Source organism: Hemiscyllium ocellatum, chromosome 47 (genome assembly GCF_020745735.1).
Source record: "Hemiscyllium ocellatum isolate sHemOce1 chromosome 47, sHemOce1.pat.X.cur, whole genome shotgun sequence".
Taxonomy (NCBI): Eukaryota; Metazoa; Chordata; class Chondrichthyes; order Orectolobiformes; family Hemiscylliidae; genus Hemiscyllium; species Hemiscyllium ocellatum.
The window spans coordinates 24608676-24636040 of NC_083447.1; the positions used below are offsets into that span (position 1 = coordinate 24608676).

The 27365-nt window shown below is 44.8% G+C and overlaps 1 pseudogene; it reads left to right on the forward strand.

Annotated features, from left to right (window-relative positions):
* The first annotated feature begins 1615 nt into the window (after positions 1 to 1615).
* LOC132836657 (beta-1,3-galactosyl-O-glycosyl-glycoprotein beta-1,6-N-acetylglucosaminyltransferase-like) lies at positions 1616 to 27157 on the forward strand (annotated as a pseudogene).
* The last annotated feature ends 208 nt before the right edge of the window (positions 27158 to 27365 follow it).

Below are 27365 nucleotides of genomic sequence, written 5' to 3' on the forward strand. Positions count from 1 at the left end.
TCACTGGCTTCTCCTTACTACCCTTCTTAAACAGTGGCACCACGTTAGCCAACCTCCAGTCGTCCGGCACCTCACCTGCGACTATTGCTGATATAAATATCTCAGTAAGAGGCCCAGCAATCACTTCCCACAGAGTTCTCGGGTACACCTGATCAGGTCCCGGGGATTTATCCACTTTTATGCATTTCAAGACATCCAGCACTTCCTCCTCTGTAAGAACAACTCTTTTTACAATCCTTGTCTAGAATTGCATGTGAGACAATCTATTTTACTAAATTTGCCTGTGCCAAGGATGTGTTTATGGGATGTTACTCTACTGGAACAGTTGCTGTTTATGAGATAAATAACCCATTATCCTGCTAAGTTTTCCAATAGTTATTCCAACTCTTCTTTTCTTTTGTCTGTAATTTGATTTTGATTTTATTGTCACATGTACAAGATGATTAGGGGTTTAGATAGGGTTGACAGTGAGAACCTTTTTCCGCTAATGGAGTCAGCTGTGACTATGGGACACAGCTTTAAATTAAGGGGTGGTAGGTATAGGACAGATGTTAGGGGTAGATTCTTTACTCAGCGGGTTGTGAGTTCATGGAATGCCCTGCCAGTAGCAGTGGTGGACTCTCCCTCTTTATGGTCATTTAAGCGGGCATTGGATAAGCATATGGAGGTTATTGGGCTAGTGTAGGTTAGCTAGGCTTCGGTCGGCGCAACATCGAGGGCCGAAGGGCCTGTACTGCGCTGTATTTTTCTATGTTCTATGTTCTATGTGTACTCAGTACAAAGGTAAAGGAATCCAGAGAGAAGTGTATAATGTCACCACACAATGCACCACCTTAGGGACAAATACCTCGGCACAGAATCTTAAGAAGAAGGAATGAAGAAAGAACAATATTAAAGATTCAACACTTTTTATTTTTAAAGTAAATATAGTATAACATAAAACACACGATGTAAAGTTAAAAGTTACACGTTGCAGACATTCTTATTTTTAAGTGGAAAATAAAGGAATAAAGATGCAGGTTCAAACATTACAGTTTTTCTTAAGTGCTTAATCTCAGTTGGATCGCACTTCAAAGAATCACTTTGAGATCAGAGGTCCGTGCTAAGGTGACAGCCGGCCAAGTGATTGCACATGGTGGGCTGAGAGATCACCACACCAGGCCGAGAGATCATCAGGCTTGGCCGAGAGATCATCAGACTGGGCTGAGAGATCATCACGCTGGGCTGGGAGATCACCACACCACGCTGGGAGATCACCACACCGGGCTGAGAGATCACCACACCGGGCTGAGAGATCCCCACGCCAGGCTGAGAGATCATCATGCTGGGCTGGGAGATCACCACACCGGGCTGAGAGATCACCACACCGGGCTGAGAGATCACCACACTGGGCCAAGAGATCACCACACCGGGCTGAGAGATCACCACACCGGGCTGAGAGATCCCCACGCCAGGCTGAGAGATCATCACGCTGAGCCAAGAGATCACCACACCAGGCTGAGAGATCACCACACTGGGCTGAGAGATCCCCACACCGGTCCGAGAGATCACCACACCAAGCTGAGAGATCACCACGCCAGGCTGAGAAATCATCACGCTGGGCTGAGAGATTACCATGGTGGGCTGGGAGATTCCCACAGCCAGCCGAGAGATCACCACAGCCAGCCGAGAGATCACCACATCAGGCAGAGAGATCGACACACCTGGCCAAGAGGCTGCACATGCTCAGCCATTGAGAGAGCGGCACCGTGGGCCACTGAGAGATTGCTCAGCTGGGCCGAGAGACTGTCAGGCTGGGTTTGTACACAGTCTGAGGCCAGGAGTCCCATGGCCAGGAGAAGAAAGAAGAGAGGAGAAAGAACAAAAACGGAAAAGCGAAGGAGGAAAAGAGAAAAATGAAAAGGAAAGGTATGTGTGTGTGGACTGGGCTGTCGGGGGAGGTGGTGGAGGCTGGTACAATTGCAACATTTCAGGGGGATCTGGATGGGTATTTGAGTGGGAGAGGTTTGAAGGGGTGTGGGCCAGATGCTGGCAAATGGGACTTGATTGATTTCATCTAATACAATTATTCTCTCATTTAGTCTGAAAATCCCCTTTTCAAATGAAGGAATACTCACAGGGCTCCCATCTGCAGCATCTGAGACAATGCTGAAGCAAACCAATATTCTGTTCCTCCTTTATTGAGAGTGAATAGTATGTACTACTTCGATATTCAAGTAATTCTCCTCTTTTGAAAAACGCTGAACTAATCCCACTAAATATCCCTCTAATCTGCAAGGGCACATGGCAATGCTGCAGTTGGGAATTTGCCACACAGGGGTTGACATTCTTAAGAGACCATCAAGTGCATTAGGCCTGTATTCTATAGGCCAAGAACTCATGGGAAAGCTACGTAAAAATAAATTTTCAGGGAGTTTGTGCAAAAGTTTATCAACGGTAAAGTAGTGATGGTAGGAGCCATTTTGGGAAAGCAAATATTAACAGGAATTATACTCTTAAAGGTAAGGTCCTAGGGAGTGTTGCTGAACAAAGAGACCTTGGGGTGCAGGTTCTTGCACCTTGAACGTAGAGTTGCAGGTAGGATGCGATAGTGAAGAAGGTGTTTGGTATACTTCCTTTATTCGTCACAGTATTGAACACAGGAGTTAGTTGCAGGCCATTGGTTAGGCCACTTTTGGAATATTGTGTGCAGTTCTGGTCTCCTTCCTTTTAAAAGGATGTTCAAAAAAGAATCACAGGAATGTTCCCAGGGTTGGAGGATTTGAGCTGTAGGAAGAGGTTGAACAGGCTGGGGCTGTTTTCCCTGGAGCTTCGGAGGCTGTGGGGTGACTGTATAGAGGTTTATAAAGTCATGAGGGGCTTGGATAGGATAAATAGACAAATGGGGTGGGGGAGTCCAGAATTAGAGGGCATAGGTTTAGGCTAAGAGGGGAAAGATATAAAAGAGACCTAAGTGGCAACTTTTTCACACAGAGGGTGGTACATGTATAGAATGAGCTGCCACAGGGTGTGGTAGAGGCTGATACAATTGCAACATTGAAAAGGCATCTGAATGGGTATATGAACAGGAAAGGTTTGGAGAAAGATGGGCCGGGTGCTGGCAGATGGGGCTAGATTGGGTTGGGATATCTGGATAAGTTGGACCGTAAGGTCTGTTTCTGTGCTGTAAATCTCTATGACCCGATGACTCTAAATGGGCGGAGTGGACAAGCTCGATCTCAAGTGTCCTACTCCACCTCCATCTTGAAGTTGTCACTATTTTAAAATCACTATTTTAACTGCAGTGTAAGCATAAAGTGCGCTTTGCTTCAAGCCTATCAATTTGTCCAATTGAATTGCCTCTGGAACAAAATGACTTACACTTGCCTTTAGAAAACAAGAAATAACTATTCTTTCGCTAGTTATTCTTACTCCTTTTCACTTAAAGAATCTCTTTGGATGCATCCTAACCTTCTCAGCCAAGGCCATCCCATGCCCCCTTTTTGCTTTCCTGATTTCTTCTTCAGTAAAACCCTGCATCCCCTGTATACATCCAGGGATTCCCTTGGTCCCAGCTGCCGGTACCTCAGCCATGCCTCATGCGTTTTCTGGTCAAAGCCTCAAAATCTCTTGTCATTCAGGGTTCCCTATTCCTGTCAACCATGCCTTTCGACTTCATAGGAAAATATAGACCTTGAACTCCAGTGATCTCACTTTTAAATGCCTCCTACCTGCTGGAGGTCCCTTTGCTGCAAACCAACTATTCCAATCAACCCCTGCAAGCTCCTGTCTAATTCCATCAAAATTCACCTTTCTCCAATTTAGAACTTGAACCTGTGGACCAGTTCCTCTCCATAACTACTTTAAAATTAATAGGACTGGTCCCAAAGTGCTCCCTCACTATCACCTCCATCACCTGTCCTGCCCTATTCCCCATGAGTAGACCAAGTTTTGTCCCTTCCTGAGTAGGATCCTCTATATACTGCTTGAGGAAACTTTCATGAATGCATCTAACAAATTCATTTGCTCGCTTGAACCTATTCCACTCTTTCATAAGTTTATGGCTGATAAGTCTATGTTTTGAGTTCCCATCTACCCAGTGTAACCTTAGATTCTTGTTATGCAAGGGAATAAATCTACCTGTGACTTAAAAATATCCATTGTCCTCACCTCTCCCACTTTCTGGGACAGACAATTCCAAAGTTACACACCCAAAAAAAGAATTCTCTTCATCTCTGTCCAAAAAGTGCCCTCACTAATTTTATAAACATGGTCCCTAATTCTGAACTCACCCACAAGAAGAAACATCCATTCCACATTCACTGTGTCAAGATCATTAAGAGCCTTTATACAGTTTGATCAGATCACTCTTAACCCGTCTAAATTCCAGCAGAAACAAACCCAGTCTGAGCACCTATCCCAATTGCACAAGCCATTCATTCAAAGTCTTCATCGAGTAAACCTCCTCTGAACTGTCCTTAATGCATTTACATCCTCTTTCAAAATAAGGGACTGTTAAATTAATTATACGGTCAGGGTTAAATAGACATTATTATACCATAGTAATAGAAAAACAGCAGGTTTCAATGAATGAACCTTGTACCAAGTCAACCTTATGCATCCCCGAGGTTAGTGTCAGCAGGAGTCTACAAACAGCAGTTAATGCCATCAAGTCATTCCAGATAGACCTTGGGGCCAGAAGAGGTTTAGAGGCAGGGAGGTGATAGTCACTGACAAGGGATGGGGCAAAACATTGACAGACTAAATGATCTCTGACTGAGTGAAGTCTAATGAATCTTGGGAAATTCAAATAATTTGCATTAATGCATCGAAAGCCGAATTAGCAACCTCTTTTAAGACTCTGGGATGAAGACAGAAGGTGATGAGACCTATCATCAGTTTGCTGAGTCCAGCCTCCTTAGTGACTGTAATTACATTGTGTTCATCCCTCCCTCCTACTTCCTGACTTACAGTTGGGTTGACACTGAGGAGCACATACAGTATTCTCTAGGGAGATTCTTGCTCATGCATGGGTGAATGCAATTGGTTGAAGTGTTTCAATCATGCATCTTCTTTCCATGTCTGCTCAATTTCACTGGATGTTGAGATTTGGAGGGATAGAGTGGGGGTGGGAGAGAAAGTCTGAGGGTGAGAGAGAGATTGTGACCTGGAGAGGAGAGAGATTGATGTCCAATCTGATGGTGGTTGGGGCTGGTGGAGGTGGTGCGGAGAATGGTGGTGATGTTCAGATTCAGAGAGGAGGGGAGAGGGTGAGGGAGATTGGGATGATGATGCAGACAGTCTGGAACTGTGCATGTGCTCAGTTCTGAGTCAGCATGCAGACACAGTTGGCCTGAAGTTTCAATATCAGCAAAACAATGTCCTACAACTATTACTGAAATGCTTTTTGTATCTTCTACAGTGAAGATAGAAGCAAAGTACTTATTCATTTAATTCACCATTTCCCTCACATCTATGGATGAAGGGTTTATGCCTGAAACACCGATTCTCCTGCTCCTTGGATGCTGTCTGACCTGATGTGCTTTTCCAGCTCTGCACTTTTTGCCTCCTATCACCTACCAATAACTCCATACTCTCACTCCCCAGAGGAGTGACACTCACATTACATCCATGTTTTGTTTTTAAATACCCATGGAAACTCTTGCTTTGTTGTTTTTAAGATTTTGAGTTGGGTTCTGAGATTCCAATTTCCTCCTTCTAATTAACCTTTTTCTCTGCACTTCTTTATTTTCTAATCAATCATCTGACCTGCCACCCATCTTTGCAATATCCTCAAGTTGGACGGTTTCTTCAACTTTTCCAATCAACCACAGAAAGCGAGTCCTCCCTTTAAAGTCTCTTGTTTCAGTCAGAAGATACTTATTCTGAATATTCTGAGGTATCCTCTTAAATCTCTGCCATCACTGTCTCCACTGATCTCTCTCCGAGCCAGTTATGCCATTCACTTCAGCTGGCTTAGTTTACAAACCCGCAGAGTGGATCTTGTTTAAGTTTGAAATACTTACCTCAGGGTCAATCTTCTTCCATTCAAATTCGATGTAAAATTGAATCATATTGTGATGGCTGCTACGTAGGAGAGCCTTTACACTGAGATTGTTTCATAAATCCTGTCACATTACACAGTATCAATCAGATGATAGTAACATAACCTTCTGTCTGGTTGTTTCAGAACACGCAGCTCGAAGATACCGTGTCGAAGGTCATCAATAACCTCTCATCCACATTACTGCTGCCAACCTGATTTACGCAGTCTTTGTGTAGATTCAAGTCAGCAATGATGATTGCCATCTCACTATCACAAGCAGCCAATATCTCTTCATGTCTAACATCAGGGGGCCTATCGATCAGCCCCTTGAGTGGCTGCTTTCTCCGAACATTCCCCTCATGCTGTATTTATTTACATAAATGTGTGCTATGGGTTTGTTTAAGTTGACACAAAAGCTGCCCACGTTCAGATACAGAGCTATTATTTTGATTTATTTAAATACAAATATATTGGACAGGCTCATATGAACAGAAACCATTTATCTTTGTATCTTGGGAAAACGGTCTGTCTTTATGTTGCCCATCAAAAGAAGCCAAAGCCTTTTCAACAGGGCAAGTCAGAGGGATTTAAATTGCATGCACATTTCCAAAACAAAAACTTTCATGTCTGGAAACTGAGCTGTCTGAGTTGATGTTACTCAGCAAATGAAGATTAAAATATCTGCTCCAAAATGGGGCGGCAGAGCTGCTTATTGAAGCCAGTGGAGAGAAAGTAGAGTTAACATTTCAAGTCCAATTCTGCAAAAGGGTCAAAATGTTAACTCCACGGGTCTGGCAGCTTCGGTACAGAGAATGCAGAGAGAAATATCCAGCAATTTTTATTTGTGTTTCAGATTTCCAACAACCACAGTTCTTTCTTTTATATGATTGAAAATAGTGACTGTCCATTTGATTATCTCCTGTTTGCAATATCTAACTTATCCAGACTGTGTTATAATCCAATCTTTTAGCACCAAATGCCAATGAGCATTCAATGGGCATTCAATACTGTCTCACATGCCAACTGACTTACTGTCTGTCTGGCCCGTTGCATTAGCCCTTGAGTAAGTCAGTTACGCAGCACAGGGTCAAAGAGAGTCAGTATTTCACAAGTTTACAGGTGGACAACAGACTTATTAACTGTTAGTCTCTGTCTCGTAGTGATTGGCTATTTGAACATTTTATATTGGACAAATGCTGAGCATTCAGGTCCTTGATAATCAAATAAAATGGAAGGAACTGCAGATAGTGTAAATCAGAAACAAAAACAGAAACTACTGAAAAAGCTCAGCAGGTCTGGCAGCATCTGTGAAGAGAAATCAGAGTTAACTTATCGAATCCAGTGACCAGAAACCAAACTTTGATCTCAAGAATTCTACTTGGAAATCCATCGAATGTGACAATTCTGTCCCCGACCTGGAGTTCTGATCTCTGAAACTCTCCACAGCAACTTAATGGAATGTGACTGTGATAGCTTCATTGCACATAATCATGGAATTCTGTCGCTTAGCTGATACAGAGCTGCAATCTTCACAGAAGATCTTTGTCAAATCTATGTGTTTCCTGAGTCACATCCTTCCTTCACATTTCAGAGGATGGCTTTGAAATGGTTAAATAAACAAAGATTGGATAATGCAGATTACAGAGCTAGTACAAGGATGAGCTGGTCGTTCTGCCTTGACTGTATCCGGATCATTGGGAAAAGGGGCTGTATACTCAGGCCTGACTCTATTGTGTCAATGCATTTCAATGGGGATAATTGTGTCTGTTTGGGGGCAAAAGCTGGATGGTTGGGGTTGAATTGCAGAGTCCAGTTGATGGGAGTAATTAGAATGTGTGGGTGACGGTGTTTTCTGGTCAGTTCTGGTTTGGAGGATGGTTCTAACAGGCAAGGTGTTTGACAGGACAGATGAGGGGAGGGTAGGGGTTGGGGCTGAAATCGGATGATCCATGATGTATGTTTATAATTTCAACTGACAGGGTTCAGAGGGTCTGGAGGTTTGTGGGGCTGGATCTGGAGGTTAGCTCATTCACTCGGTCACTGGGTATTCAGAAGGTAATGAGTGGGTTTGGATAGGAATCACATGGACAAAGGAACAGAATGATAGATGGGAAAGGGGAGTCAGTGTGTGTGATGGTGCTATCAGGAGGTTAGTTACCCAAGAGGTGGTTGAAGCCTAGATTTAGCCAACAGCTACCAGGAAACTAATGAGGACTTTGCAATGTCTGTGACTGAAACTCACTGCAGAAAGCAGAGCATTGCTTTGAAATGTCTAAATAAACCAAGGTAGGATATCACAGGCTGGGGAGCTGGGTGTGAAGCTTTGGGTGTTCTTGATGGTCAGGGAGAAGGGTCGACAGAGGCTCATGGGAATTTGAAACGTGCAAGTGTTATCATCAGAATTTCCGTATGTATCTTACTTATACATCTAATCTTTAGTGATCCAGGGACCATGATAGCTCCAAAATATCCCAAATCACTTCCATCTGCGTTTCAAATGTCAGCACAGAGAAAATATTCACTGTCCTGTGTCCTCAGCAAGATTTTATTGCTCACTGTACAAAGTATTTATTGTTGAAATAAAACAAATTCTAGAAACAGGTGCATTGTTCATTGCAGTTTTATTATGTTCAGAGGGAAGGGTAGACTAAACTTAATGATGAAACGTTCTTGCAATCAATTTATTTTGTTTGTTTGCTTTGTTCTATCCCATGCAAATGCATTATTTTCAACTGCAGCTTGATTTGGCTTGGTAGCTGGGCTTTAATTGCAAAACCCTCCTATTAATTCCCAAAATTTACACAGGCTTGAACTGCTTAAACTGTAGCCATTTGAGTAGGATCTGGCCCTTGTACAAAACTTGAACATGAACATCAGTCCTGAGCCACCAGAACAGAGCTAGTGGGAGGTTCTGTCATTCAGAGGAGGCCTTAAATTGTCATGAAAACTGAACATTGATCTCAAAATGTTAACTCTGTCTGTCTGTCTGTCTATTTCTCTTTCTATAGACGCTGCAAACTTGCTGCATTCCCTCAGCACTTACTCTTTTTCCTTGTTTTAAATTGTCTCCCACCTGCACTCTCAAATGTCTTTATTGATTAATGAATCAGCCATGGATTACTTGCAAACAGTGTCCCCTAAGACACAGATATGAACGGCTTTACCTTCAGATCTGACTAAAGGCAAAAACTGTGGATGTTGGAAATCAAAACCAATATCAAAAATGCTGGAGAAACGCAGCAGGTCTGACAGCATTCGTGGAAAGAGAAACAAAGTTCTGAGGAACAGTCACACTAGACTCAGTGTTAACTCTGTTTCTCTTCCCACAGATGTTACCAGAGCCTCTGAATTACTCAGGCATGTTTTGAATTTGGTTCTTTCAGATCTCCAGTTCCATCTGCAGTTCTTTGTTTTCCTTTCTATTTGCAATATATTACAAAATATTTCAAAACACAAAATAAAGTCCCATTTCCTATTCAAAAACTGCAGTCATTCCAAAAACAAAAAAACTCAGCAGGTCTGGCAGCATTTGTGGAGAGAAATCAGGAGTTAATGTTTTGAGTCCAGTGATCCTTGCTCAGAACAAAACCTGTCAATGATTTTTCTTACAACGAGCACAATATAACAAATAACCATTAATATTCCAGGAGGCACATTCCACCTTTAATTCATGGTTCCAGAAAGACATACCTAGATAATTATTAAGTGCTTTCAAATAATTAGGACAAAACATATTTGTCATTAGTTTGAAATCCCATACACTTGACACACACATATATTTTACTTCGGGTCTTTTGTAGCATCTCCCAGTTGAGGCGACCTGCAAATGCATCCAAGCTTCACTGATGTCTCTTTCTCCAGATTACACTTGTTTTACATCATTCACCCATAACAAGGAGAGCCAAGCAACCTGGGCAGTGGGATTCTCTGCCATCACTTCCTTCCCCCAGCTGTAGGATGCCATAAACTGTACCCATATTGCTTTCAGACTGCCCTATCACAAACCTGCAGAGCTGGAAATGGAAAGGTTTTGTCACTTCCACAGTGTGTAACTTATTGATGTTTAACCATTGATGCCAGAGTTTGGAGGATTGTTTCAGACCGTCTTGGAGCTGCCATGATGTTGATGTAGTAGACAAGTCCCGAGATCCTGCCTCCTTCCAAAGACCTTGGGCCACAGAAGAAGAGCTGCAGGGAATTAAATGAAAAATTCTCTAAATTTGGTTCATAACATACTTTTCTTTTCTTTTGTTATTCTTTCCTGGGATGTGGCTTTTTTGGTAAGGCTGCCATTTGTTTTCCATCCATTATTACCTTCGAACTGAGTGTCTTACTCGACTATTTCAGATGTCAGTTAAGAGCCAACGTAATTGCCATGGATCTGGAGTTTCACTAATAAACCTGTAATCTGAGAATCAACAATGGTTATATGGTCATCATAGACTAGTTTTTAATTCCAGATTTTATTGAATTCATATTTCACCATCAGCTGTGGTAGTATTCGACACCATGATTTCCAGAACAGTAGGTTAGTGCTCAGGATGACCACATGACAATAATGCCATAAGAAACAGGAACAGGAGTAGGCCCTTAAGCTCTTGATCCTGTTCCACAATTCAATAGGATCGTGACTGATCCAGTATTCCTCACTTTCACCTTCCTGTGCTTTCCCTGGAAGCCTTGATTCCCAGACTGATCAAGAATCTATCCATCTCAGCCTGAAATATACACAAGGACTCTGCCCCCACAGGGGGCACTGTGACAAGGACTTCCAAAGACTCAAAGAGAAGAAATTCTTCCTCGTTTCAGTCTGAAACTGGCACCCCTTGATTCTGAGTCAATGCTTTCTGGTCCTAGATTCCCCTATGACAAGAAACCTCCTCTCAGCATTTTCCTGTAAAATCCCTTAAGAATCCCATATTTTTCAGTGAGATCATTCTTCTAAGTTCCAGTGAGTAGAGTCCCAACCTGTTTTGCATTTGCTATTTAGACAATCCCTGCTCTCTAGGGATTAGCCTAGTAGACCTTCTCTCAACGTCCTCCAATGAAATTTCCCCAAACAAGGGGACCAAAACTGATCACATTCCTCGAGACTGATAGAAGTTTATAAAAGAATGATGGGTATGGATAGAGTTAATGCTAGTTGTCTTTACCCAAGGATGGGCATTTCAAGGCTAGGGGGCACATTTTTAAAGTGAGAGGAAAGAGATTTTAAAAAGATGAGAAACTTTCTTTATGCATAGGGTGGTTCGCATGTGGAATGAACTTCCTGAGAAAAGGGAGGATGTGGGTACAATTATCAGGTTTAAAAGACATTTGGATCAGTACATGAGTGGGAAAGGCTTGGAGGGCTATGGGCCAGGAGCAGGCAGGTGGAACTCGTTTAGTTTGGGATAATGTTCAGCTACGTTTTGTTGGACCCGGGGGGGGTCTGTTTCCGTGTTGTATGACTCTATGTCGTCTCACCAGTAAGTCTTCCCTACTCTTACACTCCAATCTCCTTGAAATAAGGGTCTATGAATGTTATCAAGATGCTAATGCGTCCCTGAGGCAAAATGAAGATATAACACTGCCCGTGCTTCCACCAGGGCCATAGTTGAACAATCATAACTCAACCACTTCAAGATGAGTTGGAAGCTCCAGTGGGACATTACAGTATAGATCAGAAATGGTGCACTATGCCTTTCTCAATTGCAGTTGACAAACAGGGTGTGGACTGTCGGCAGAGGAAATAGGAGATCAGCAGTAATCTTCTGAGAGTGAAGATGAAGATAAAGACAAGGAGAACATACATAAGAGCAGACATACCTACATTAGAGGGTAATGCACTGTCAAAGACAAGAAAGCAAAGAACTGAATTGCAACACATGTCTAGGATGAATAAACTGGGTTTAGACTTCCTCATGTATAATTGCTTTTGTTTATATGGTAGCAACCATGGTTCGGGCAAAATATATGTGGATCAAGTTATTTTTGTAATCATCCAGCATTCCTGTTGTTGAGTAAATGTTTTTTTAATCATATTAAGTATGCTTGGTGAAGGTAAAGGTAAAGTCCACATAGTCTGAGTAGACCATGGGTTGTTTTCATTACAGAGAGATGTGTATGCTCAGTTTGTACTGTCTAGTATCTACACATCATAGACCCTTCAAACTGTTGAGGAGATAGCAGCAGTCAGTGAGAAAGGGTCACTAACATAGCTTGCTGCTAAAGTTGGGTGATTTTATAGCCTGCAGTCAAAATATGTAATTCAGTGTAATGTCATCTCTTACAATAGTAAGTTAAGAACATTCCTGAGGCATTTTATAAAAATGATCCCAGAAATGAAAGGCTTGTCACATGAGGAGCGGTTGAGGACTCTGGGTCTGGACTCAATGGAGTTCAGAAGAGTGAGGGAGATCTGATTGAAACTTACAGAATACTGAGACCCCGTTGTAGACTGGATATGGAAAGGTGTTTCCATGAGTAGGAGAGACGAGAACCAGAGGACATAGCCTCAAAATGAAAAGGTGATGCTTTAAAGCTGAGAGAAGCTATAGACCGGTGAGCCTGACATTGGTGGCAGGCAAGTTGTTAGAGGGAATCCTGACGGATAGGATTTACATGTATTTGGAAAGGTGAGGACTGATTAGTAATAGTCAACATGTCTTTGTGTATGGGAAATCATGTCTCACTAACTCGACTGAGTTTGTTCAGAGAAGTAACAAAGAGGATTGATGAAGGCAGAGCGATGGACGCAATATATGTGGACTTCAGTGAGGTGTTCGACAAGGATCCTTATGGTAGACTGGTTAGCAAGGTTAGATCTCATGGAGCACAATCAGAACTAGCCATTTAGATACAGAACTGACTTTTCAGACTCGAGGCCTGTGACAGTGGTGTGCCACAAGGATCAGTGCTGGGTCCACTGCTTTTCATCATTTATATAATGATTTGGATGTGAACATAGGGGATACAGTTAGTAAGTTTGCAGATGACACCAAAACTAGAGGTGCAGTGGATGGTAAAGAAGTTTATCTCAGAGTACAGATGAGATGGGCCAATGGGCTGAGAAGTGGTGCTTGTATGGAATGAGCTGCCAGAGGAAGTGGTGGAGGCTGGTACAATTACAGCATTTAAAGGGCATCTGGATTGGTATATGTCGAGGAAAGGTGCAGAGGGATTTGGGCCAAGTGTGGTCAATTGAGTCAAGATTAGGTTAGGAGAACTGGTCGGCATGGATGAGTTGGATTGATGGGACTGTTTCTGCGTTGTACATCTCGATAATCTCCTCCACCCAGTACACTCCTCCCTATCTCTGTAACTTCATCCAGCCCTGACACCTTCCCGATTTCCAGAACCTCCTCCACCCCCTCCACCTCACCCTATCTCTGAGACCACCTCCCAGCTCAATAACCCTCTCTTAGCTGTAACATCAATGCTCATTATCACTCCATGATGTCAGCCCTCCTGCGATCCCAGCCTCTTGACCATCCCCTAATTCCATCACTCCACCGGCCTTCAGCTGCTCGGGCCCTCCATGTTATCATCTCATAAGACTTTGAGCAATTTGCATTTCCCTTCTCTGATGAATCCTGTCCATTTTTTCCTGGAAACAATGTTATACCTGTTGTGGATTTACTAGAGTAATTCAGGAAGGGTCCCTCAACAGCACCTTGTAAACCCAACATCAATATCACCTTGAAGACAAGGCCAGCAATATGACGCAACACTGCTCCTTCTGCAGTTACTCTCCACTTCACCCTTAATCCCAACTTTGAAAGTAATCATCCTTCCTTCAGTTTTTCTGGGACAGAATTCTGGAACTCTCTCCCATATGACTTTGCATTTGTGGTCAGGGTTCTTAAAACACAAGGACAGTGGAATTAAAGAGGAGAGTTCCTTATCATTTATGCCGGAGAGATTAGGGAGATGGATAACAAGGCTGTCCCAGTCAGTGATGCCCACTTCATGTGAATCCACAAACAAGTCTGTCATCGTGATGCTGCCATGGGAATGCACATTACATTCCTGTTCTGAGGGATACACAGGAACAGTAGGAAATGAGACTTGGTCAAATCAGTCAAAGAGCCAAGATGTTTCCCATCAGTGTCCCAGCGAGATGTGGACAGTTACAAGGGGAGTCAGGGTGAAACAATACCTGCTGGAGTGTGATAACCTTCATTGTTCAGCTCTCTGAATATTGGAGTTGGGAGGGTGTGCTGAGGAAGTTGGTAAGGGCAGTTCTGGAAGACTGTGTCCTGTTCTGCTCATGCTGCTATAGGAAGGATATTATTAAACTGGAGACGGTTCAGAAAAGATTTACCAGGATGTTACCAAGACTGCAGGGTTTGAGATATAAAAATAGACTGGAGAGGCTGGGGACATTTTACAAAGAACATTACAGCACAGGAACAGGCCCTTCAACACTCCAAGCCTGCACCGACACATTTTGCCTTCCATATTAAAACTGTCTTCACTTACAGGATCCGTATTCCTCTGTTCCCTTCCTATTCATGCTTGCTGCTGGATGCTTCTTGAAAACTAACAATTGTGTCTGCTTCCATTGTCTGTTCTGGCAGTGTGTTCCATGAACTCACCATCCTTTCCATGATAAACATGCCTCACATATCTCTTTTAAACACCCCCCTGACCCCTGCACCTTGAACCTGTGTCCCTGAGTAACTGACTCTTCCACCCTGAGAAAAGGCCTCATACTTTCCACCCTATCCATGCCATTCACAATCTTATAAACTTCTATAAGGTCGCCCCTCAACCTCCTGCATTCTAGTGAAAACAAACCCAGTCTATCCAATTTTTCTTCACAGGTAAAATCTCTCATTCCAGGCAACATCCTGGTAAACATTTTCTGTCCCCTCTCTAAAGGATCCACATCAGAACTGTATGTGTTTTTCACTGCAGCATAGGAAATTGAGGGGTGACCTTGTTGAGGTTTATAAAATCATGACAGTGATTGATAAGGTGAATGACAAGGGTCTTTTCCATAGTGTGGGGGAGTTCAGACTCAGGGCCATGTTTGTAAGGTCAGAGCAAAAAGATTTAAAGATTGAGGAGCAACTCTTTTTTCCCCAGAGTGGTTTGTGATGGAATGAACTTCCAGATGAAGTAATGTATGTGAGCACAGTTACAATGTTTAAAAGATGCCAGCTCTTGATGCCAGTCATTTTTTTTCTCCATGCTGTGCTACTGAATGTCCAAATTTCTGTGACATGCATTTCTGGAGGACTAACACGGCAAGGGAGTACATGTTAAATAGGAGGGCCCTGGCAAGCACAGAAGATTAGACGGATCCTGGTTTGTGTGTCCAGCCATCTGTGAAGGCAGTAGGATAGGCAGGTAAGGGAATTAAGAAGGGTCAAAGCCACTGAATACATAAGCAGGGAGGTGTCATGTTGAAGCTTTACAGGATTTTGGTGAGACCACAGCTGGAGCACTGTGTGCAGTTCTGGTCAATGCATTATAGCAAGGATGTGAATGTACTGGGGAGGAGGGGTGCGCAAAGGAGATCCACCAGGATGTTGCATTAGATTGAGCATTGCCTAAACCTGCAGGAGTGTTCTGCTGTGTGTGTGTGTGTGTGTGTGTGTGTGTGTATGGTAACCCACCCAGCCTGCACATCCCTGGACATTATGGGCAATTCAGCATGGCCAATCCACCTAACTTGAACATCTTTGAAATCAGAGCACCCGAAGGGTACCCAAGCAGACAACATGCAAAATTCCACACAGCCACCCAAGGCTGGAATCAAACTCTCGTCCCTGGCACTGTGCTCCAGCAATGCTAACCTCTGAGCCACACTTGGCCAGGGGAATTTTTTTTCTGGATTCACAACCACTTGCTGTGCTCAGATTCACAGCTTTATTATGAACGGTCAAATCACCATAATTCCAATTTCGCATCAGAGAGAGAAGACAGGTGGTGAAGTTTGACTTAATTTGATTTACTATTGTCACATTTTTTCAAATAAATTCATGGGATGGGGGCACGGTTGGCCAGGCCAGTGTGTATTGGCCATCCCTAATAGCCCAGACGGCAGTTAAGAGTCACAGTACAAACAGGTAACCACCTTCCAGTCTCCTGGCCCTCTCTTCACCCAAGGGTTACCCCTCCCACATTGTTGTGGGCTCGATGGCAGGTTCCTTCCTGAAAGAGCAGCCCAGGCTGGGGCAGGTTTATTGGGCTTAGCTGGCTCTGTGTTCTCTCTGGTTGTAGGTTCTCCGATCCAGACTGCACACCATCGCGATCCTCTCGTTTACTTCACCCGGGCAACACCGGTCCAGGAACGGCCGGAGAGAAGCAGAGACCGGGCAAGGAAACGCCTGGAGCCAGGCAGGCAGACAGGAGCGAGAGGAGCCTGGACTCCGAGAGAGAAACAACGGAACATTGGCTGGGTTTCATGCAGAGGAGGGCGGGAGGAGTTACTGAGAGAGAGAGGAGAGGAGTTACCCAGAGAGAGAGTTACCCAGAGAGAGAGTTACCGAGAGAAGGAGGAGAGGAGTTACTGAGGGAGAGGAATGAGTTAGTGGAGGAGAGGGATTACAAAGGGAGAGGGGTTGTAGAGGGAGCGGGGTTACAAAGGGGTAACGGAGAGAGGGAGAGGTGTTAAAGTGGGAGAGGAATTCCAGAGGGAGAGCAGTTCCGGGGGGAGAGGGAGTGAAGGTCGGAGTCATTCGTTGAATATTGGGGAAAAAGGGAAGACAAGAGTCGAACAAAGAAAGGGGACTGGCTGCTGCGATCTCTCCAGTAAATTGCAATCACTCCTTCCCCAAGGCTTGGTGGAGGCAGTGCTGCCCAGCACAGAGAGCATCCAATCTGCATTTGCCTATTGCCTATAGACTGGGGACACTGCCCTCTGGAAAGTGCCATGCCCAAGCTGAGCAACCGTTGTGCCCACTGGTCGTGCCTCAGATCAGCGCTGTGTGTACTCAGGGTGGTCTTGTTGTGCCAATGGCTGCTGGTCCAGAGAGGAGGGGGCCGGCTGACCTCAGGTTGGTGAAATCAGGCGCCAGTCCAATGCAGGAACACCTCCTGCTGGTCGAGGAGAACTCCACCTGCTGGCAGATCACCCAGGGGGACAGGCAGGAGGTGGAAAGGGCCCTCCTCAACTCTATTACTGTCTCCCTCAAGCGCCAAGCCATCACTGAGGGAGATTATCTGAACATGACCCGAAATTGCAGATCGTTTGTGAGAGCCCTCAAGTATATCACTGTCCCCCTGAGCCCTGAGGAGGAACACTTCCCCTTGGCTTACTCCATGGTCATCCACCAGAGCATTGAGATGTTCGAGAGGCTTCTACGGAGCATTTACGCCCCACAGAATGTCTACTGTATCCACGTGGACCGCAAATCCCCGAGTCAATTTCATGCGGCCGTTCGGGCCATCGCTTTGTGTTTCCACAATGTCTTTGTCGCAGCCAAGCTGGAGTGGGTTACCTATGCTGGCTGGAGCAGAGTTCAGGCGGATCTCAACTGCATGAAGGAGCTGCTGGAGAGCCCTGTCCCCTGGAGGTACTTCATCAATGTGTGTGGCCAAGACTTCCCCCTGAAAACCAACCGGGAGATAGTCCGCAGCCTCAGAGCTCTGAACGGCTCCACCGTGATTGAGTCGGATCCTGCACCAGGGTTCAAAAAGGTTACCGCCTTCCTGTCTGCTGGGCCTCTCTTCATCCAAGTGTTTTCCATCTTCCTTCCCTCCATCATCTCTCTCTCTCTCCACCCTCCAGTCCTTCACTCCTGCCTGTACATAGAGAGACAGGGTTGTTAAAACTGTTCAGTTGCAAGGAGGGAGGTTCAGAATGTACAAAGGAATACAGAGGAGTTGGAGAGTTGAGCTGCAAACAGAGTAGAAGGGCAATTGACGTTTCAGTCGGAAACTTTCATCAGAACCCGGGGAGAGGAAGGGGCTGCAGAATAAATGGGGGTGTGGGGCTGGGGAAAAGTGGGTGGGATGGCGATTGGTGGATGCAGGGAGGAGGTGGCTGTGATTGGGCAGTGGGTGGGGTGGAGCAGATGGGTGGAAAGGAAGATGGTCAGTTGGAAGGGATGGGGTGGAAAGAGAGGGCTGGGCCTGGGATAAGGAGGGATATAGACTGATTACGAGAGTATACAGGAATGTAAGTAGGTTAAGAGTGTAGGAGAAAGTGAGGACTGCAGGTGCTCGAGATCAGAGTCAAGAGTGTGGCACTGGAAAAGCACAGCGGGTCAGGCAGCATCTGAAGAATCAATGCTTCGGACATGAGCCCTTCATCAGGAATGAGGCTTGTGGACCAGGGGGCCAAGAGATAAGTGGGATGGGTGTGGGGCTGGGGGTGGAAGGTAGCTGGGAATGTGATAGATAGATGAAGGTATGGCTGGTGGGGGGAGGGGTTGTGTGGAAGGTTGAGTGGACAGGTGGGAGGGAAGATGTTCAGCCACGGGGCGGTGGGGTTGGTTGGTGTGGGTGGCCCAAAGATGTTCTCTGAAACAATCTGCAAGTAAGAGTTCTGTCTCCCCGATGAAGAGGAGACCACATCGGGTGCAATGGATGCAGTAGATGACATTGGTGGAGGTACAAGTATATTTCTATCAGATGTGGAAGGATCCTTTGGAGCCTTGGACAGAGGTGACTGGGGAGGTGTGGGTCCAGGTTTTGCACTTTTCAGAGGTCAGGAAAGGTGCCAGGAGGGGAGGGTGGGTTGGTGGGGGGTGTGGATCTGACAAGGGAGTTGCAGAGGGAATGGTCTCATCGAATGCAGATGGAGTGCAGAGGGAAGTATGTCCCTAATGGTGCAGTCTGTTTGTAAGTGGCAGAAGTGGTGGAGGATAATGCAATGTATCCGGATGTTGGTGGGGGAGAAGGTGAGGACCGAGGGGTTCTGTCCCTGTTGCGTTGGGAGGGGTGTGGTTCAAGGGTGAAGGTACAGGAAATGGAGCAGATGCACTGGAGGGCATTGTCAACCACGTGGGAGAGGAAATTGTAGTTTTTGAGGTAGGACGTCATCTGGGATGTTCTGTGGTGGAATTGGTCCTCCAGGGAACAGATGCAGAAGAGGCAGAGACATTGGGAATAAGGGATAGTGGTTTTACAGGGGCAGGGTGGGAGGAGGTGTATTCCAAGTAGCTGTGGGAGTTGGTGGGTTTGTAGTAGATGTCTGCAGTTAGTTGGTTGCCAGAGATGGAGATGGAGAGGTCCAGGAAGGGGAAGGTGGTGTCCGAGATTGTCCGGTGAATTTGAGGTCAGGTTGGAAGGTGTTGGTAGAATTAATGAACTTTTCAACCATCTCATGCAAATACGAGGTAGTGCCAATCCAGTCATCAATGTAGTGAAGGAAAAGGTGGGGAATGGTGCCGATGGATGAAGAGGCAGGCATAGTTGGGGTCCATGTGGGTGCTCATAGCTACCCCTTAAGAGTTAAGAGTGAACAAAAAAATGTAAGTTTGGTTCAAAGCATGTAAAGGATTGTTCTTCGGTTGATAGTGAAATAGTCTCACAAACATGATTGAGTTTTTTGAAGAAGTAACAAAGAGGATTGATGAGGGCAGAGCGGTAGATGTGATCTATATGGACTTCAGTAAGGTATTCAACAAGCTTCCCCATGGGAGACTGATTAGCAAGGTTAGATCTCATGGAATACAGGGAGAACTAGCCATTTGGAAACAGAACTGGCTCAAAAGTTAGAATGCAGAGAGTGGTGGTGGAGGGTTGTTTTTCAGACTGGAGGCCTGTGACCAGTGGAGTGCCACAAGGATCGGTGCTGGGTCCTCTACTTTTTGTCATTTACGTAAATGATTTGGATGCGAGCATAAGAGGTACAGTTAGTAAGTTTGCAGGTGATACCAAAATTGGACAGCGAAGATTACAAGAGGATCTGGACCAGATGGGGCAACGGACTGAGAAGTGGCAGATGGAGTTTAATTCAGGTAAATGCGAGGTGCTGCATTTTGGGAAAGCACATCTTAGCAGGACTTATATACTTAATGGTAAGGTCCTCGGGTGTGTTGCTGAACAAAGACACCTTGGAGTGCAGGTTCATAGCTCCCTGAAAGCGGAGTCGCAGGTAGATAGGACAGTGAAGGCAACATTTGGTATACGCTCCTTTGTTGATCAGACTATGGAGTACAGGAGTTGGGAGGTCATGTTGTGGCTGTACAGGACACTGGTTAGGCCACTGTTGTAATATTGCATGCAATTCTGGTCTCCTTCCTATTGGAAAGATGTTGTGAAACTTGAAAGGATTCTAAAATGATTTACAAGGATGTTGCCAGGGTTGGAGGATTTGAGCTATAGCAAGAGGCTGAACAGGCTGAGGCTGTTTTCCCTGGAGCGTCGGAGTCTGAGAGGTGACCTTATAGACGTTTACAAAATTATGAGGGGCATGGATAGGATAAATAGACAAAGTCTTTTCCCTGGGGACGGAGAGTCCAGAAAGAGAGGGCATAGGTTTCGGGTGAGAGGGAAAAGATATAAAAGAGACCTGAGGGGCAACATTTTCATGGAGAGTGTGGTACATGTATGGAATGAGCTGCCAGAGGATGTGGTGGAGGCTGGTACAATTGCAACATTTAAGAGGCATTTGGATGGGTATATGAATAGGAAAGGGTTTGGAGGGATATGGGCTGGGTGCTGGCAGGTGTAACTAGATTGGGTCGGGATATCTGGTCGGCATGGACAGGTTGGACCGAAGGATTTGTTTCCATGCTGTACATCTCTATGACTGTAAGTGGGTACTGCAGATGCTGGAGATTACAGTCAAGATTAGAGTACTGTTGGAAAAGCACAGCAGGTCAGGCAGCATCCGAGGAGCAGGGAACCCCGACATCAGGAATAACTTCACAGAGGCCATTATCCAGTCACTGTATGAAGTTATGAAGGCTGAGTTGATGAAGTTATGAAAGAGTGAGCAAAGTGACCTTTTTTTAAAAAAAGATAAAGACGACGGGGCAACCGATAGAAATGTGGAATTGAAATTGCAACCAGAAGAGCAGTGACCTTCTTGAATGGTGGAGCAGACTTGAAGGGACGAATGGCTGACTTTTGCGATGATACTGGTGGAGACAGGTTATGCCTTAGTTCAAGTAAAGAGTAGGGAATTTTCTGACCACTCAGGTAAGGAAAGGGCTTTGGTGTTCCTCCTGATAATATGAACCTTGAAGTTATCTCCCTCTGTGTTAGTCGCAGAATTAAAGAATTCTTGCGGAAGGATGCCATTCAGACCATCGTGTCTGTAATTATTCCACATCCATTACCAATCTCCTGCATTTCCACACTCAACTCTGGCAACATCCTTGTAAATCTTTTCTGAACCTTTTCAAGTTTCACAACATCCTTCCTAAAGCAGGGAGACCAGAATTGCATGCTGTATTCCAGAAATTGCCAGACCAATGTCCTGTTCAGCCACAGCATGACCTCCCAATTTCTCCACACAATGCACTGAACAATAATGGCAAGTGTAGCAAACACCTTCTTCACTACCCTGTCTATCTGCGAACTCCATATTCAAGAAGCTATGAATCTGCAATCCAAGATCTATTGTTTCATCATCACTCCCCAGACTTTACCATGAAGTGTATTATTCCTGCCCTGATTTGCCTTTCCAAAATGGAACACCTCACATTTATCGACATTAAACTCCATCTGGCAATCCTCGGCCTATTAGCCCATCTGATCAAGACCCCGTTGTACTCTGAAGTTGACTTGAAATATTACTCTGGTAATATTGTCTGATGTTTTGTCACCATAAGAGGCAACATCTTCAATGAACCTTCCAACTCAGCGAACAAACCTACATTGAGAACCTCAACCTGAACTACAAACCTTCTCAAACCTTGCTGATATATGTATATCAAGTTACAGTAAAATATGTTGTCTTATGTGCTTTACAGACAGATATTGACAGGTGAAGTTGGCAAACATGTTGGCAAATGGAGTGCAATGTGGGAAAATGTGAAGTTGTTCATTTGGAAGGGAAATCAGAAGAATAGAATATTATTTAAATGGAGAAAGCTTCAGAAAGCTGCAACACAAAGGGACTTGGGGGAACTAGTGAATGAAATATGGAAAGCTTGCACATGGGGCAGCAGGTAATTGAGAAGACTAATGGAATATTGGATGAAAACAGAAATTTCTGGAGAGACTCAGCAGGTCGGGTAGCATTCGTGGAGAGAAAACAGAGTCAATGTTTTGAGTCTGGTGACCTTTCTTCAGAACTGAAGTGGAATGTTTGCCCTTATTTGAAGGGGGTTGGAGTATAAAAGTTAGGAAGTCTTAGTGCAACTGTGCAAGGTGCTTGTGAGAGCACATCCGGAGTACTGTGAGCATTTCTGGTCACCTTATTTAAGAAAACATGTTGTTTCATTGGAGGAAGGTAAGAGAATGTTCAGTGGGATGGCCCCCATTATGGAGGGATTGTCTTACAAAACAAAAGGCTAAACAGGATTCTACTTACTGGAGTTTAGAAGAATGAGAGGTGACCTCATTGAAATGGACAGGTTTAAGGGGCTTGACAGGGTAAATGCTGAAAGGATGTTTCTCCTCATGGGAGAGTCCAGGACCAGGGGGGTATTATCTCAGTATAAAGGGGCACCAGTTTAAGACTGAGATGAGGTGGAATTTCCTCTCTCAGAAGGTTGTGAATCTTTGGAATTCCTTGCCACAGAGAGCTGTCCTTGTATATATTTAAGGCTCAGATTCTTGGTCAGTGGGGAATTAAGGGTTACGGGGATAAAGTAAGAACATGGACTTGAGGAATGTTGAATCAGCCATGATCCTAGTGAAGCTGGCTTGAGGGACCAAATGGCCGACTCCTGTCCTGACTTGTTAATGGTCTTACATTTACTGATGAAACTGTTCAAAGATGTTATCGCACAACTCTGGAGCAGAAGTGACTTGAACCTGGGTCTCCGAGGCTCACACCGCATGGATCCCAGTTTACTTTATATCATGCACTTGACATTGATGCTGGTAGTAATGGCTGCAATTTGCACCAACCTGCCTTAGATCAAATTAATGAAGTGAAGCCAGTGCAGGTTTTCAAAAGGTAAGTCTCCAACCTCGCATCATGCATTGATGAAGTAGCTGATAATTTGAATGCAGAGAATGTTGTCTGAACTGGATTCAATGAAGTGTTTCACTAGGCACGAGATAAAAACGGCTGAACAACAAAATTGACAACACAAGGCCTGATTCATGGATATTGTTTTGGACGAGAGGTTGGTCGGTTGGTAGGTGGGAATGATCCACACAGCTGGGACATATAAACATCAAGACCCGGAGCAGGAGAAGATGATTTGGCCCTTCCTGAGGCCCACCATACTATATGATCATGGCTAATCCTTTATCTCACAGCCATACTCCCACTTTCTCCCCATGCCTTTGATGCTTTTGAAACCTAAATATTTGTTAGTCACATTCTTGGATATATTCAATGACTCAAACTCCACAGCTTTCTGTGGTACAGGATTCCATAACTTCACTATCCTGTAAGTTAAGAAATGTTTCCGCATCTCAGCCCTAAATAGACGACTGCTTTTATTCAATATGTCAGTGATATCAATCTTGGAGTATGTGGCAAAATGCCCATATTCGGGGCAATGATAAACCTGGAGGATTGGCAAATGGTGAGGATGATGTGAATTGTCCAGAGTCACCACAATGAACAGACAGCATCCAGTCAGAGGTGAATACAGAAGAGTGTAAGGTGATATGTTTTGGGAGAAGGATGTGGAGAGGTAATAGAAATATAATGGCACAATCGTAAAGAGTGCGCAGGGTTAGAGGGATCTGGCGATAAACATTCATCAACATTAGAAGGTGGAGGAGGCTGTAAAAGGGTAGAAAAACAGAAGGCTTCATAAATAGAGACATTGATGCAATAAATGGTTGAGTTATGCTGCATGTCAAATTGGTTTAGCCCCAATTGGATTTTTGTGATCATTTCTGGTGACTACAAAATGATGTGAGGGCCCTCAGGACAGGGGGAAGAGGAGATTTCGCAGAATGGTGCCAGGGTTTAAGTTGGATGGCTCAGTTGGAAAGGTCAACGATGCTCCCATTGGAACAAAGGAGATTGGGGTGAGGTTTATTCAATGGGTACAGGGTGAGCACTAGGTAATGAAGTCCAGGAAATATACTTCACTGTTCACCGATTGTACAAGTGCAATGGAATGCAGATGTAAGATTTTGGGTTAGAGGCATGGTGGGGAGATCTGAGGAATTGAAACGCAAATGAAGCCTAAACTCCATTTGTATGAGATGATGGCAAGTTCCGATGTAAGTTGGATAAAAAAAAGAGATCTGCTCCCATACATACAAGGAACAAGAGTAGGCCATTGGCCCTTTTGATCCTGTTCCACCATCCACATTCCTGCATACCATCAATAATCTATCCTCCCCTTGGTAACCAAGGATCCATATCTCCCAAGCATGATGGCACAAGGACCGAGAATAAAAGATATCTTTTGACACAATGTGAATAAAGTGTCTTGTGTCTTGTGGAAGGGGTGGTACGGTGGCTCAGTGGTTAGCACTGTTGCCTCACAGCGCCAAAGACCTGGGTTCGATTCCAGCCTTGGGTGACTGTCTGTGTGGAGTTTGCACATTCTCCCAGTGTCTGCGTGGGTTTCCTCCGGGTGCTCTGGTTTCCTGCCACAATCCACAAAGATGTGCAGGCCAGGTAGATTTGTCATGCTAAATTGCCCATAGTGTTCGGGTGCATTAGTCAGGGGTAAATATCGGGTAGGGTAATGGGTGTGGATGGGGTGCTCTTCAGAGGATTGGTGTGGACTTGGGCCAAATGGCCTGTTTCCATACTGTAAAGAATCTAATGTGTGTGTCCTTCACTCTGAGGGAGGAGATTTAGATTCAAGTCCTACTCCAGGAGCTGATGGCCATAGGAAGGTGTCTTCATTGCTATTGTGAGACACTCAAGGGTATGGGCCAAGTGCTGCAAAATGGAATGAGAATAGTTTGGAGCTTGTCTTTTTGACCAGTGCAGACATGATGGGCTGAAGGGCAACTTATTATTTTGGTGTTCTAAACCTCAATAACCAGAGAGCACCAAGTCATAGCATCATACAGTATGGAACAGACCCTTCAGTTCAACCTGTCTGCGCTGACCAGTCATCCTAATCTGACCTAGTCCCATTTGCCAGCCTTTGGCACATATCTCTCTAGCCTATTCCTATTCATGTCCACATCTAGATGCCTTTTAAATATTGTCATTGTACCAGCCGCCTCCACCACCTCTTGGGAGCTCATTCCAGGCACACATCATCCACTGCGTGAAAAAGAAACCCCTCATGTCTTTCCCCTCTCAACTTAAACCTATGCTTCTAGTTTTGGACGCCCCCACCCTTGGGAAAAGACCTTTGGCTATACAGCTGACGTGGAAGGAATCAAAATGGGACAAGAACAGAAAAGGAGGTCAGCTAAACAATTCTGAGCAGCAACAGAAAAGTGCAGCCAAGCACATGTGCAAGCTAGTTAGCTTACTGAAACTGGCTCCAGTTAAGTGAGAAGGCAGGAAGACCTAAACAACACTCAACAGGTGTTGTAGAAGTTTAAGGTCAATGATCTAATGCTAAACGTCATGTACCTAGATCAGGATCTGATTGATCAGTTGTGTTGTTAAGGCTTGAAATCAAAATGTAATTCATGAAAAGGGAACACTGATTTGTGTGTAAAAGTGTGATTGCAACTGCCTGTTTCAGACTCTCCAGGCAAGGGTGGGCTTTGACTCGGCTGGTTGAGTCTTCTTGCATGTATGTGATAAAGGAAGCTGTGTGAAGTGTACTATCATCCGGCTGATCATTTCAACATCTATCCATGCCCCTCCTGATTTTATGAACTTCTGTAAGGATACCCCTTAGCATCCGACACTCCAGGGAAAATAGCCCCAGCCTATTCAACCTCTTAATGTCTATAAGTAGGAATATCTACAATAGGTGCAGGAGTAGGCTATTCGGCCCTTCGAGCCAGCACCACCATTCATTATGATCATGGCTGATCATCTATAATCAGTATCCTGTTCCTGCCTTCTCCCAATAACCCTTGATTCCACTATCTTTCAGAGCTCTATCCATCTCTGTTACAGCTGCAACATTACATTCCAACTCCTATACTCAATGCACTGACCAATGAAGGTAAAGGTATCAAACACCTCCTTCACCACCCTGTCCATCTGCAATGCAACTTCCAAAGAACTATATCCCTGCACACCATGTCCTTCTCTCTGACACAAAAGCTCTGTGTTCAAGTCCCACTCCAGGAGTTGATGACCACAGGAAAGTGTCTCCATTGCACTGGTGAGGCATGAAAGGCGATGTTCCCAGTGCTGGAAAACGAGACTGGAGTAGCAAGGAGCCTGTTTTGCCAGCGCAGACATGATGGGCTGAAGGATCTATTTTTCTGGTGCTCTCAACCTTTATGACCAGAGGGCACAGCTTGAAGTGTATTTTTGGAGCAAGATCCACTGGGAGAGTTTGAGGATGAGTTTTATGTTTGCTCAGAGAATGAGCATTGGGAGATGGTTTGGGAGGCAGGGATATGGGGAAATAGGCAAGTGACTGGCACTAGGCAATAGGAGTGAGAAAGGCCTGAGGGGCTGAATGGCCTTGTTCTCCACTGTAAGGTGAGTAATTGAGAGAAGGAGTGTGCATGGATCTTTCTGGATCTGGGGGCGAGGAGAGTGCAGAGGAGTTGGGGAGGGAAAAGCCACAGGCGAAGTTGAAAAGCTATCATTTCTACTTTCTCGTCTCTCTCACTCTCTCTTGCGCTTGCCTTTTAGAAACGTTGGCAATACCATCACGATACCCTCGACCAAGTCGACTTGATGGCGCAACTGAAAGACCAGCGAACATCAGCACCTCCATCTTCGTGGGCAGCGCCTACTTCATGGCCTCCAGAGAGTTTGTCGGCCATGTGTTTGACAGTGCCGAGATCCAGGCCTTCCTCAAGTGGTCGGAGGACACCTACAGCCCGGATGAGCATGTGTGGGCTACCCTGCACAGAATGCCCAATGTACCCGGCTCCATCCCGTACACCCAAGGGGCCACCAGGACACATGGCCGGGCAGTAAAGTGGTCCTTTGAGGCTGATGAAGTTGCGAGGGGTGGCCTATACCCTCCCTGCACGGGAATGCGTTTATTTATGTGGTGACCCAGAAAAACTTCAGAGACAAGTTAATGTGTGTCGTGAAATATCCAGTTATAAATATAATTCAATTGATGAATAAATCCAACTAACTGACAGCCAATGTGAGATGCACAGATAATGGATGAGGAACCCACACAGAGGATGGAATGAAAGAAGAAGGAGAAAGAGCATCATGATAACATTCCTCTTGTAATGGACAAGGGATGACTTG